Source organism: Canis aureus, chromosome X (assembly GCF_053574225.1).
Source record: "Canis aureus isolate CA01 chromosome X, VMU_Caureus_v.1.0, whole genome shotgun sequence".
NCBI lineage: Eukaryota > Metazoa > Chordata > Mammalia > Carnivora > Canidae > Canis > Canis aureus.
In genome coordinates, this window is record NC_135649.1 from 33,052,293 (window position 1) to 33,064,873 (window position 12,581).

Here is a 12,581-nt window from a genome sequence, read left to right on the forward strand (position 1 = left end):
GGAATAGATGGGAATTGAACTAGACCTTGAAGGGTAACCAGAACTTGAGAGAGGCAGATAACCAGGAGACAGAAAGAGAAAGAGAAACAAGTGAACAGAGGTCACTTTATGACTGGCTCTCATAAGCAATGAAGAACCATGGAAAACTTTTACAAGCAAGGTGGTGACATAATAAAAGTGACATTTGGGAGATCTGGTTTTCTAAGATAAATGATCAGAACTTCCTTAATTCTTGCCTGGAGGCAGGAAGGCTGGGGAAAGACTCTCTGAGGTATTGGTGATCAGGGACAGGGTCAGCCTCTCCACCATCAGTCCCCAGGGGACTGTGAAGCTGATTCTTCCCTGGACCCAACCATTTGGGGTGCTGCTCTATGAAAGAGCGTGCTCTTGGGGCCTGGCACCCCTATTCTTTCTTGCGCCCCTGGAAAGCAGTCAATATCCCCTCCAGTTACTCCATAGCCTCTTTTGCTTTAGGCTGCAAACTCTTCCTCTCTGGAATTGGCTCTGTTCTGCTTTCCAATGCTTTGGTCTCTGAAAGAGGAAGGGCCTCCACGCGTCAGCATCCAGGGCTCCTCCTTTGGTTTTTGGTTTGGGGTGCTTTTGTTGCTGCCACCATCTCAGCATCTCAGCCGGGATCTCCTGCAACCTTTTCGCTGTACCCTCTCCCCCCGGGTCTGACCCTATTTCGGCGCTGTCCCCTACCCTGGCCCAGCCAGGACGGGTCTAGTCTTTGCACACTGTCAAGGAAGGACAGCGTTTACTAGATGGCATTGTTAGTGCCTCTCACTAGTGTCCATCTGTCTGTCTCTCATCTTGCCAAGCCTCCAGACTCCTCTGTTTAAAGATTCAAATGCCTCATTTGCATGTCAGTGCTCTGCACCTTCTTGCTCTGGAAAGTCTCCAGTGTTTGTTTGCCTTAAGCAGGTAGGATAACTCACACCCAGGTTCACAAAAGCCTTGCTCTGAGAGGAGGCCATTTGCACAGCCTGGACTCCAACAGGAACCCACACTCTCATTTGCACATCCCTCTGAGGTCTTTTTGCTTCCCTGCCCCTTGGCCAGTTCCCTAAACAAGCCAGGAATGGAGGGCCTCAGTCTTCACTTGGCAAACACTGGGCTGGGGAGGGGGAAGGACCTGTACTAGAACAGCAAAACCCATCTCAACCTAGTCCCCGGAATTGCCCTAAGTATCCCACACTCCCCCTCACCTGGATTGCCTTTTCTGACTGTACTTACTATTTAGAACCAGGCCACTGCAAGATTGCAGCACAGCCTAGTTGCCGGCGTGCCCAGGGCTCAGCGGTGGCTGTGTGTGCTCTGTGCTCAGAATCGCTGCTTCTCAGCTACAGAGGCCAAGGCCAGTCATTTCACTTCTCTGCAGGCTCAGTTTCCAGGATGGTACCTATCCTTGCAAATTGAATGAGGCTTGCTTTGCCACACAATGTATAGTTTAATTTTGGAAACAATGTCTGAGAAAAACAATGTGGGCGTTAGGGACACCATCTCTGTGCCCAGCTGAAAATGTGCAAATAACCTTCGACACCCCCCACCGAACTTAGCCTACTCCCCCAGAATAGCATACTACTGATGTGAGGCTTTACTGGTAACATCAACAATCAGTTAACACATGTTTTTGTATGTTCTATGTATTATATACTGTCTTCTTACAATAAAGTAACCTAGAGAAAAGAAAATCTTATTGTGGTGAGGGGGAGCCTGGGTGGCTCAGTTGGTTAGGCTTCTGACCCTTGATCTCAGCTCAGGTCTGGATCTCTGGGTAGTAAGTTCAAGCCCTGTGTTGGGCTCCATGCTCGGTTTGGACATTACTTTTTTAAAAAAGAAAGAAAAGAAAATCTTATTAGGAAAATCATAAAGAAGAGAAAATGCATTCACAGTACTCTGCTGTGTTAGTTGAAAAAAAAAATCCGTGTACAAATAGACCTGCAATAGTTCAAACCTGAATTGTTCAAAGGACAATTGTATTCTCAGATTATGGGTCCAGTGTTCTTATGTGTGGATCAAGTTTGTGGATCATGTTGTCAAATAAATATTCTTGCTAATTTTTTTGTCTGTTGGACCTATTGGTTACCGAGAGACCAGTTCAAATCTCTCATCATGATGCTACAATGGTGGATTTGTCCAATTCCTTTTTTTAAAAGATTTTATTTATTTATGAGAGAGAGTGAGAGAGAGAGAAAGAGAGAACAAGTAGGGAGGAGGGGCAGAGGGAGAGGGAGAGAGAGAATCTCAAGCAGACTCCACACTGAGCATGGAGCCCAACATGGGGCTCCATCTCACCACTCTGAGACCATGACCCTAGCAGAAATCAAGTCAGATGCTTAACCGCCTGAGCCACCCAGGTGCCCAGGATTTGTCAAATTCTTTGTAGACTTTAGTTTTAATACATTTATGCTGATTTTACCATCTGCTTTTGTGTCACTTATCCCATTTTTTTCTGTTTCTTTTTCTCCTTTCCTCTCTTCACATCTTTTCAAGGCTGGGCTCTTGGGAGTCTTTTTTTTTCCTTACAAGAGCACATTTTTATCTTTTGTAAGATAGGCATCAGAATAGTGCCTACCACAGGGGTTGTTGTAAGGGTTAAATGAGATAAAGACACTCACAGCAAATGTTAATCCAGTGCCTAACATATAGTAAGGACTAATAAATGGGAACTATTATTAGAAGTTCTAGTACTCTCATCTTCAGGGTTCCCTTGTCTCTTACGGTTCCGCTTCTGTTGTTCTCCTTTCTGCTAACATTGTCCCATTCGTTCTCTGTCCTTTTTCTTTCATTTCTCCTTTAGTGCCATTCAGTTTCCTGTTTCCTCTTACTCTTTTGTCCCCAGGCAGGCTCCGCGTGCAAGGTGCTATGGCGAAGCCCCTTAGGGAAGAGAGTCAGCATGGAGGGGTACAGCGAGGGCTGGAGGTGTCACCAGTCCACAAGGTGACAAAGGGACCACCCAACATGAAAGCAGCCCTACGCACCACTCTGGTTGGCCGTGGCGAAATTGGATCAGCCGGGATCATTGGTTTCTGTGAAATGGGTACAAAGCTGTAGAACTCACCATCTGGGATATAGTTTCATTCCTTCGGTGCCTTCGCCCGGCCAGAGTACAGCTGAGTCCTCACTGTCCATCCTCAGGAAGGAGTCTTGCTGTGGGAGAGTGAGTGTCACCTCACTAGGAATTTGTATATGTACAAACCAGAACCTGGAAAGAGGAACCATTTGTGCTCAAACACATTGTGGTCGGAGGAAAATTTTGTCATCATTGTTGTGACAGAGCTGCAACTAAATTTAGTAAGCTGTGTATTTTTTTTGGTGTGTGTGTGTGTGTGTGTGTGTGTGTGTGTGTGTGATGCTTGGAGAAAGCAACACATGATGTTTCCGAAAAGCAAAAACTCCCCAGACCAAAAAAGAAGCCCTCTTCTGATTTGGTACTTGATTGCCATGGCGATCCCTTTAGTCCAGTTGCTTCAGATCTTTGCTTTTTTTCTGCATCCGTTAGAGCATGACATTCTTTCAAGAGACATCATGTCACTGGAGGAACATTGGCACTTGGTGGAGTTTTGGGTGTTTTTCTGTTCTTTGGTGGTTTCCACACTTGGATTGAAATAAACAGAGGTATCGAACTTCCATATGTCAAATGGGCCTCACTTGAATATCAGAGTCTAATCTTCTGTTGGCAATTAAGCGTATGCCTGTCTTCCTCACAATACATTTTAAGTAGACGCTGGTTGATATTTTTACAACTTCTTTTTTTTTAAAGATTTTATTTTTTGGGGAGAGAAAGAGCGAATGAGCATGAGCAAGGGGAGGGGCAGAGGGAGAGGGAGAAGCAGACTCCCCGCTGAATGCAGAGACCAGACACAGGGCTTGATCCCAGGACCCCAAGATCATGACCTGAGCCAAAGTTTGACACTTAACCTACTGAGCCATCCAGGCAGCCCTGAAACTTCTTCAATACAAAAGTGTAACTGCAACCTATGATGTAGATGAAATACAATATATTCCTGGCCATTTGCATATATAATCACAAAATACGTCTCTATGATTCAGAAGTTCTAAAAAAAACAAACGACATATAATGTGTTGGATCTGTCTTCATGGAAACAGGAAACAGGAACAATTTAGTTTCTTGTAAGCCACAGAAAGGATATGGAGTAGCAGATGAGATAAACATGTTGGGGATAGGGCCACAAAGTGGGAAAAGGAATGGAGATGAGTGGGAGAGAGAGTCTTCCAATTTTAGTAATCAGATAAATATTTGATTGAAGTGACTCGGAGTGGATTTTACTTCCCCTAGCATGCTCCAGACCAGAGGAGCTCCAAAGTTTTAATCTCAGGATCCCTTTAAACTCTTAAAAATGATCGAAGACCCCATGCTCTGTCTCAGAGTTTACTTCCTGAGGAACCGAACCCTGTGACAATCGTCTAGGACAGCACCTACCACATTTCTGCTTAAAGTATCAAAGCAACTAGTTTCCTCAGTTACAGGTACAGTTGACCTTAAACCAAGTACATTTAATAGCTTCTAGACACACATGGGGATTATTCATTTTGTTAACAAGTTCTTTAGATCTCTTAAGGCGTTCTGAGATCACAGCATTTATTAAACAGAAGGTGTAATCGATAGGGAAAGGCAAATCAAAACCATAATGAGATGCCACTTCACAACCAGTCGGGTGGTTATTATTTCAAAAACAACAGGAAATAAGGTTTGGTAAGGATGTGGAGAAGTTGGAACGTTTGTGCACTGCTAGCAGGAATGTATAATGGGGTGGCCACTATGGAAAACAGCTTGGTGGGTCCTCAAAAACTTAAACCCAGAATTATTGTATTGATGTAGTTTTGGAATGTTGTTGGGGCCTGGAGCCCACGGCCAAGGAAGAATTCTTGAGACATCTTTGGTGCAAAAAGGTAATTTTTTTTTTTTAAAGTACAAGGACAGGACCTGTGGGCAGAAAGGGCTGCTGCACTGGGGTTATGAGGGGTGGCTGATTATATACCTGGGAATTGGGGGAAGGTAAGGCAAAAAGGGGGTGTCCAAAAGGACTTTCATCTGCTAAAGAAGACTTTCAGGATACTGGAGGCCGGCTGCTGTCAAGCCAAGGTTGCTTTGTCTTCCAATAAGGCACTAACATTAAGACAGTTGGGAGCTTCCTGCAGGAATGTTACACTCTGCCTGTCTTGGATCCTTGTCAATGGGCTGCAGGTCATACAGAGATTTAATTTTGTTTTGCCTCGGTTTTCCACATCACTCATGGAAGGGAGGGGGATGTCAGGGCTCCAAGAAATTGAGTTATCGGTCTCTGGAAGTTAGGCTATTTTTAAAAAGATGACTTTATTTATTTATGTATTTATTTATTTATTTGAGATCACAAGCAGAGGAGAAGGGCAGAGGGAGAAGCAGACTCCCTGCTGAGCGGGGAGCCAGACATGGGAACTCAATCCCAAGACCCCCCCAGGATGTCAGGATCATGACTTGAGCCCAAGGCAGAGGCCACCCAGGTGCCCCGGGAAGTTAGGTTATTGATAAGAATGTTTTTTCCTTATAAATCACTAAGACATTGGTAAACTAAGGGAGACTCAGATCTTGCAGGGCTGTGATCTCTATCAGTGTTTGTTTTCCCCTTCTCTTAGCTTTAGAGCAGCCAGGAGCACCTGAGGAATGTCACACAGATCCCACCTGGCAGGGCGGGGAATGGGGAGGAGTTGGTGAGGTGTCAGCTTGTGCTTTGTTCTCAGCTTACTTTCTGCTCCCTCAGCAGTATAATCCAGCAAGTCTACTTCTAGGTATATATCCAAAAAGAATTCAAATCAGTGACTTGAACAAATATTTGTACACCCAGGCTCAGAGCAGCATTATTCACAATAGCTAAAACACGGAAGCGACCCCAGGGTTCCATTGACGAATGAATAAATAAGCAAAATGTGGTCTATACATGCAATGGAATGGAATGTTAATCAGTCTTAAAGAGGAAAGCAACTCTGACACATGCCAGGACAGTGATGAACATGGAAGATATTGTGTTAACAGAAATAAGCCAGTAACAAAAGGACAACTACAGTATTACTCCTCCAGATTCAAAGAGACCGAAAACAGAATGGTGGCTGCCAACAGTTCTAAAAACAGCATTGCTTAATGCGTACAGTTTCAGTTTGGGATGATGAGAAAGTTCTGTAGTTGGATGGTGGTGATGGCTGCACAACACTGTAAATCTACTTAAGGCCACTGAATTGTACACTTACAATGGTTAAAATGAAAAAAGAAAAGGAAATAAAGTGGTTAAAATGGAAAATGTTATGTATATCTTACCACAATAAAAAAATGTCAACAAGTTTTAAAGTATAAATGTTTGAAACCTTGCAATACATTGGTGAAAGAGTTGCATTAAATAGTTAATGACTCATTTTTTTTATTGCCAAATGATGGTTTATTGTCTGGATATGCCACCTTGACAATATGAGGCTAAGTGGAAGAAGCCAGTCACAAAGGATTATATATTGTCCAATTCCACTTACATGAGATGTCCAGAAGAGGTAAGTCTGTAGAGACAAGAACTAGTTTAATGGTTGTCTAGGGCTAGGAGAGGATGTGGGAGGGAAAGAGGCATGACTGCTAATGGTACTAATGGACCCAAGGCTTTGGGGGGCAGGTGATGAGAATGCTTTAAATTGATTGTGATGGTGGTCCTACAACTCAATGGATTTACTGAAAATCACTGAATTTAATTTAAATGAGCGAATTAAATCTCAATAAGCTGTTGTTTAACAAAAAGGCTAATAAAAACCAAGAGAATAGAAATACTCTCTTGATGAGTATCTTTCCTAATTGACCTAGGAAATTTTTTTTTTAATTTTTTTTTTATTTATTTATGATAGTCACAGAGAGAGAGAGAGAGAGGCAGAGACACAGGCAGAGGGAGAAGCAGGCTCCATGCACCGGGAGCCTGATGTGGGATTCGATCCCGGGTCTCCAGGATCGCGCCCTGGGCCAAAGGCAGGCGCCAAACCGCTGCGCCACCCAGGGATCCCCCTGACCTAGGAAATTAAACTTTGTTGCCCCGGTATGGAAAAGTTGATGGGTTTTCTTCTTATTTCCCTTTGATCATTTAGTAAGTATTTATTGAAAACTGTCTGTGGGCAAATAATACTACTGAAGGTACAGGGTGATCTACAAAAAAAGTATTATTTTAAAATATGCTATCTCCATAAATCAACGGAACAGAAGAGAGCCCAGAAATAAATCCACACTTATATGGTCAATTAATCTTTGACAGAGACAAGAATATCCAATGGGGAAAAGACAGTCTTTTCAATAAATAGTGCTGGGAAAACTGGACAGCTACTTACAAAAGAATGAAACTGGACCACTTTCATACACCATACACAAAAAATAAACTTGAAATGGATTAAAGACTTAAATATAAGACCTGAAACCATAAAACTCCTAAAATACAACCTAGGCAGTAATCTTTTGGACATGGGCCTTAGCAATATTTTTCTGGATTTGTCTCCTGAGGCTAGGAAAACAAAAGCAAAAATAAATGATTGGGACTACATCAAACTAAAAAGCTTCTGCACAACAAAAGAAACCATCAACAGGGATCCCTGGGTGGCACAGCGGTTTGGCACCTGCCTTTGGCCCAGGGCGCGATCCTGGAGACCCGGGATCGAATCCCACGTCGGGCTCCTGGTGCATGGAGCCTGCTTCTCCCTCTCCCTGTGTCTCTGCCTCTCTCTCTCTCTGTGACTATCATAAATAAATAAAAATAAAAAAAAGAAACCATCAACACAATGAAAAGGCAACCTATTGAATGGGAGAAGATATTTGAAAGTTATATAGATGTATATCTGACAGGGGATTAGTATCTAATATATTATAAAGAACTCATGTAACTCAACACACAAAAAACAATCTGATTAAAAATGGACAGAAGACCTGAATAGGCATTTTTCCAAAGAAGACAGCCAGATGGCCAAGAGACACATGAAAAGATGTTCAACATCACTCATCATCAGGGAAATACAAATTAAAACCACAATGAGATATTACCTCACACCTGTCAGAATGTTTAGTATCAGGGGCCCCTGGAAGGCTCAGTTGGTTAGGCATCTGTCTCTTCATTCAGCTCAGGTCATGATCTTAGGGTTGTGGAATCAATCCCCACAAAGGGCTCTATGCTGGGCATGGAGCCTACTTTAAGATTCTCTTTCTCCTCCCCCTTTGTCTCTCCCCCCACTCATGTGCTCTCTAAATAATAAAATCTAAAAAAAAAGAGACATTAAAAAAATAGAATGTTCAGATCCTGGTTGGCACAAATTAGGGATTCAATAAGTATAGAATGTAAATAAAAAATTTAGATTACACTGTTAACATTTTTGGGTGATGAGATATTTTTTCCTACTTTCTAATTTTTTTCCCCAAAATGACTGGATTACTTTTATTTTTATATTTTTATTCCTAATATTTCCAGCATTCAGAAGTATATAAAGATCAACATGATAAAGACACACATGCTCATTATTTAGCTTTATTAAACTGTGACCCTATGCCATATTTATCTGAGTTTCCTCTCTCAGAAATAAAACATTATTAACAGCGTTGACATCCCATGTGAATCTTTCAACAAGTCTGTCCCACACCACATCTCCCTAGAAGTACCATTATCTTTTTTTTTTTTTTAAGATTTTACTTATTTATTTGATGGAGAGAGCACGAGCACAGAGGGAGAAGGAGAGGCAGCCTCCCCACCGAGCAAGGAGCCCGATGTGGGGCTCAATCCCAGGACCCTGAGATCATGACCTGAGCCGAAGGCAGATGCTTAACTGACTGAGCCACCCAGGTACCCCTAGAGGTACCGTTATCTTGACTATTTTTATAGTACTACAATGAGGATATTCATAAATAATATAGAAACTGTTTTTCATATTAAAATATATATACAAATGGTAATCTGTGTCTATATCATTCTGAAACTTGCCTTCTTCATTCAGCATGTTGTCTATGAAACTCGTTTATGTTGATACATAAAGCCAGCTCTAGTTCATTCATTTCCCTTGTGTAGAGTATTCCAGAGCGTGTGTTTCCATATCCATTCTCCTGATGGAGGATGTATACATTGTTTCCATTTTTTTTGCTGTGACAAATAGGGCTGCTATGAGATTTCTTGAGTATAAGCACAGATTTTTCTGAGTGTCCGTTAAGAGGTAATATTTGCATCTTACCAGCAGTGGCTGGAAGTTTCCATTGCTTCACATCCTTGCCAAAGCTTCTTTGTTGTGTTTTTAAAAGTTCTGTCAATTTGAAATGGTGTCTTGCATGAAGCATTTTAGAATGTTGCCTGGCACATAGTAGGGTCTCAGTAAGGTTGAGTTATTATTTTAATTAACATTTTCATAATCAATGTGGACATCAGGCACCTTTTCATCTGCTTGCTGGTCATTAAAGTTTCCTCTTTTGTGAAGTATCTCTTCATTTCCTTTCTCCATTGTTTTTTTTAAACAAGGTTATTCATCTTTTTCTTATTAATTTATTGGTTTTAAAAATATTTTCTTACATTAATCCTTTGTTGCTTATGTAGTTTGTGGCATATTTTTACTTTCATTTATGGTGCCTTTTTGTCATTCAGAATTATACTTTTTATTTAAATGTACTCCAATTTAGGGACCCTGGGTGGCTCAGTGGTTGAATGTCTGCCTTCGGCTCAGGGTATGATCCCGGGGTCTTGGGATCAAATCCTGCATTGGGCTCCCTGCGTGGAGCTTGCTTCTCCCTCTGCCTATGTCTCTGCCTCTCCGTCTCTCATGAATAAATAAATAAAATCTTTTTAAAAAATGTACTCTGATTTATCTTATTTCCCTTTGGGTTGTGCTTTTTATAGCTTGTCTAGAAAATCCTTCCCTATTAGTGGTTATGAATTCTCAAGGGGGTTCTATTTTTCTGCCCAGGATCCAGGCCTAGGTAGGCAATCCTTTAATATGCCTCTTCTGCCAGTGAGCAGGTGTTTTCCTAATTTGCCAGTTCTGTGAGGGATAGCTAATTGAGGGTACAGAATTTATATAAGGTTCTTGGTTCTGAGGCCTTGGCTTCTCTCTGTGTGTACATTATACTGATTGGTGTGAGGTTCAGCTGAGAGCAACAGAGCTCCAAAATCACAGTGGCATAAACAAGAGAAGAATGTGTCTCACATAGCAGTCCAGAGAAAGGCAGTCTAGGCTGTTGTGGAGTGTTGTCCTTACCATGCTCTCAGGCACCCCTAGGCTCTTTATATCTTCTTTTTTAAGATTTTATTTTTAAGTCATCTCTACACCAACCTGGGGCTGGAACCCACAACTCTGAGATCAAGTCACACGCTTCACCGACTTAGCTAGCCAGGCGCCCCATATATCTTGTTCCATTCTATGTGGCCTCTATTTCTCAGGTCACCTTATGGTCCAGAATGGCTGCTCCAGGTCTAGCCTTCATTTTCACGTTCAAGCCAGCAGGAAAGAGTAAGAGGTTAAGAATAAGGGACATTAGGGCACCTGGGTGGCTCAGTTGGTTAAGCATCTGACTCTTGATTTCAGCTCGGCTCATGATCTCAGGGTTGTGAGATTGAGCCCTGTGTTGGGCTCCATAAAAAAAGAGTGGGGGGACATGGCAGCTGTCTTTCAAGGAAGATTCTCAGTGGCTTCCCTATGACATTTGCTTTTGTATCCCATTGGTCAGAGCTTAGTCACAGTAGCTTTTATTGTGAGTGGCCATATATCCAACTGAAAAGTAGGAGTTCTGTTACCAAGGATATACAGGAAAATGGATGTTGAGGGTTAACAGTCTTGGCAACAGTGGTCAAATCTCAAGTCAGTAGATCACAGGTGACCTGTAGGTCTTAGTTCTCTTGTTCTTTCTGGCACAATATTTTCTTATATTCTCAATGGTGCCTTTCAGCCATTTGTCCAGTAAATATTCATTAAACATCTATTACAGGCCAGAAACTGGTTTCAGAGCTAGGGTTACAGCACTGAATAAGACAAAGGCCCTGCCCTCATTAAGATTGCATTATAGTTGAAGGAGACAGACCATAAAGGAACCAGAAAATGCAATATTATGATGTTGGTGGGTGTGGATTGATATGGAGGAAAATAAAGCAGGTTCTGGGGGAATGGAGAGTGCTAGGAGTGGGGTAAGCAGTTATTTTAGGGAGGGCCTCTGTGGGGATATGACATTTGTTGTTGTTGTTTTTTAAAGATTTTATTTATTTATTCATGAGAGACACACAGAGAGAAAGGCAGAGACACAGGCAGAGGGAGAAGCAGGCTCCATGCAGGGTGCCCGACATGGGACTCGATCCCAGGTCTCCAGGATCATGGAGAAGACGTGCTGAAGGCAGCACTAAACCGCTGAGCCACCCGGGCCGCCCGGGAGATGACATTTGAATAGAACCTTGCGTTAAATGAGGAAGAGATCTATGGGGTTATTTTGGGCAAGAGCATTCCAGGCAGAGTTAAGAGCAAGTGCAAATGCCAGGGGTGGAAGTGGACACAGCGTGTCCAAGGACCAACAACGTGGTCTGTGTGATTGAAGCAGACTGGAATGGAGAGGGATAGCAGTGATGTGCCAGATGTAGCAAAGTACCAGATTGGGCAGGGCTTTGTAGGCTTTTTGTTTTACTGGACTGGTCAGAGCTTTGTAGGCTTTTCGTTTTTTTTAGAGTGAGAAGAGAAGCTACTGGAGGGTTTAAACAGAGGCATAATGTGATTTGCCTTATTTTTTTTTAAGATTTTTTTATTTTAGAGAGAGAGTGGGGGGAGGGGCAGACGCCCCACTTTATGTTTTAAAGGGAAGGCTTCAGCTGTGGAGTTGAGAATAGACCCTAAGTTAGTCAATGATGGATGCAGGGGGATAAGTTAGAAGACCACTGGGGTTGGTCAAGCAGAAGATGCAAGTTATTTGAACCAGGATGGTCGTAACGGAGGTGGCAAAAAAGGGTGAGATTATGTTTTGAAGGTAGGCCGAAAATATTTGCTAAAGGATTAGAAGCAAGTTGTGCAAGCAGAAAGGAGGTGGACCCAACCCCTAGGTTTCTGGCCTGAGCAACTGATTGAGGGGCGATGTCATTTACTGAGATGGGAAACCGGGAAGAGAGCAGGTTTGGGGACTGGAAATCAAGAATCCTGTTTTAACCAGGTTAAAATTGAGATGTGCCAGGGGAAAGAGATCATTATACAATTGGACACAGGATTTTGGGGTTTAGAGAAATCTGGGTTGAAGACACAAACTTGGGAGCCTTCAGCGCATATGTGGCCATGAGGTTGGATGAGATCAACAGGGAAGGCAGCAGGGAGGTTGGTAGATTTGGCAACAGGGAGGGCAGGGACATTCTCTTCTGATTCCTTCTGGCTTTTTCAGGGAAATCAGAAGAAAGATCATTTTCCAGTGGTGAGATGGTGGAGGAGGTTAGAGGTTTGGGGACAGGGGAGATGGTATAACATCTATCTGTGATGTGATGGATATTTTTTAATTAATTAATTTCTAACGTAGGCTCACTCCATGCCCAACATGGAGTCAACTCACAACTCTTAGATCAAGAGTCACATGC